Source organism: Capra hircus, chromosome 4 (assembly GCF_001704415.2).
Source record: "Capra hircus breed San Clemente chromosome 4, ASM170441v1, whole genome shotgun sequence".
In the NCBI taxonomy this organism is placed as follows: Eukaryota; Metazoa; Chordata; class Mammalia; order Artiodactyla; family Bovidae; genus Capra; species Capra hircus.
The window spans coordinates 36,838,753-36,841,444 of NC_030811.1; the positions used below are offsets into that span (position 1 = coordinate 36,838,753).

General features: G+C 37.3%; 1 pseudogene; it reads left to right on the forward strand.

Moving 5' to 3' along the window:
• Positions 363-1,051, forward strand: LOC102180915 (annotated as a pseudogene).

The following is a 2,692-nucleotide window of genomic DNA, read 5'->3' on the forward strand; positions in this document are numbered from 1 at the left end:
CTTAAATTTTAGTACATTTTTTTTTCTATTGAAAACTGGCAAAACACTCCATAGGGAAGGATAAAATCACAGTTCTCATATTCAAGGGAAATGAGTTGTTGGATATGATTTACTGAAACTTAAGATGAGTCTGGATACCATTTTAATTATTTTTACTCACATAATACTTTTAGCATTGTATTTTATTCACTATTATAATCTTTATCATGAGAACTAATTTGGAACAATTTTCTGTTGCAATGGAAGGATTTGATAATAAAACTGATGAATGGAATTTGATATCTGTTCAAATGTTTCAAAAAGGAATAGGACTCATTTAAAAGCTCTCTGTCCTTTCCTTTTGCTACCACACTGCCACGATCATGGGTCCTGTGCACACTCCCAGGAAGGGCCTGTCCCAGTGGACTCTGCCCGACAGCCACAGAATCTCCACCTGGCTAAAGCTGACCTCTGACAATGTGAAGGATACATCTACAAACTGGCCAAGAAGGGCCTGTGTGCTACTTGCTGAGTCGCTTCAGTCATGTCCAACTCTGTGTGACACTATGAACTGTAGCCTGCTAGGCTCCTCTGTCCATGGGATTCTCCAGGGAAGAATACGGGAATGGCTGCACTGCCCTGTGCCAGGGGATCTTCCTGACCCAGGGATCGAAACCACATGTCTATGTCTCCTGCACTGGAAGGTAGGTTCTTTACCACTAGCGCCCCCTGCTGAACCCAAGAAGGGCCTGACTCCCTCACAAATAGGTGTGATCCTGAGAGACGCACATGGTGTTACAGAAATATGTTTTGTGACAGGCAATTAAATATTGAGAATTCTTAAGTCCAAAGGACTTGCTCCTGATTTTCCTGAGCATCTTTAGCATTTAATTAAGAAAGCTGTTGCTGTTGGAAAGCATCTTTAGAGGAACCAAAAGGATAAAGATGCTAAATTCCACCTGATTCTGACTGAGAGCCATATTCACCATTGGCTCAATATTATAAGACCAAACACGTCTTCCCTCCCAATTGGAAATATGAGTCATAAACAGCCTCTGCTCTAGTTGGATAAATTTATCTGCTGTACTCAAGCAATAAAGTTATTATATTAACTAGAAAAAAAGTTCCCTCGAGATAACGACCTTTATTTTTTACAATGGCATGATGCTTAAGACATTAGATTTTTTTTCCTGCAATTCCTAGATAATTTCAGGTTTCAGAGACCTGTTATATATGGCAATATCAATTCTAGTTTGTTAGTTCACATAAGAAAATATAGTTTATTTATGGCAAATCTTGGTAATATACAACTAGAAATTTTGAAAGGGAGAAACAAAAATGAGCATTTCAAGATAATATCAATGAAGATCTTTCTTTTGATTACATAAAACAGAATGTTATTAAAGTGCAACTCAGAAAAATGTACATATAATTATTTTAATACCAAATCCTCTATAAAATACCTGTCTAGACAATATAAGTTATTGGGAGCAATTAATATTTCCTGAAACATTTATTATGATCTTTTCATTTCACGAGATCTAGAAATAGCTAAATTACTTCAATAAATTTGGAGCACTGTGGAGTATAATTACTCCTATATCACACTATTGTCCTTGTCTTCTAAATCTCACCTTACTGTTTTTCTTTTATTCTTTTTTTTTATACTATTTTTGATGATATCTTTGTGTTATAATATATATTTACAATTATCAAGCCTTTTGAAATAAAGCATATTATAAAATTAATAAAGGAATGCACACATACAACCTGAGAGCCAACTCTGTTTAGAGTAGCAAAAATGACTTCGGCTATCATCTATCATCTAGAATTGACCATCTCAAATTGGCCAGACTTCCTGCAGAAAATCGTTTTCTTCTTTGCTTAACTAAAGACATAGAAGAGTTAAATAAACCAGGAGTCTGTAAACATTCTCTATAAAGATACAGAGAGTAAATATTTTAGGATTTGTTGGCTACATGTATTCTTTGTCACATATTCTTGAAGTTTCTTTTTTTTAACCTTTAAATATATAGTTTACTTATAGTTTACATTCTTAGTTTACTATTGTATAAAAACAGGCCTTGGACCTACTTTACCCAGTAAGCATGTGTGACTGCTAAGTTGCTTGAGTCCTGTCTGACTCTTTGTGACCCTACGGACTGTAGCCCACCAGGCTACTCTGTCCATGGGATTCTCCAGGCAAGAATACTGGAGTGGGTTTTCATGCCCTTCCCCAGGAAATCTTCCCAACCCAGGGATCACATCCACATCTCTTTATGTCTGCACTGGCAGGTGAGTTCTTTACCATTGGAAAGTGCTAAGGTATTTTGGAGGCTGCATCCTTCTTATTCAAGGCTGTCTCACACTGCCATGGCATTAACTCTCAAGAAGCCAGGTCTCCTAGTCTGATCCTCACTCTGCTACCCTAATGGGAACCTCAGCTACAATCCTCAGTAGTTCCTCTCTGAGCAAGAGTTAGTAACCTGTGGTCATGAAGTGTACTAAGATTTGGAGTTGTACAACATTGATCCAAATTCTAGCTGTGTGTCACCCTGGCAAGGAGGCCTTGTTTAAGTTAAAGGACAAGATGTTCCATTTCCTCCCTAGTAAAATGGGAACACTAAAACCAGTGCTATGTCGATGAACTAAGATGAGATAACACTTGAAAAAACAACTTACCAGAGCCTAGAGTACTGTATAGCTTCAGACC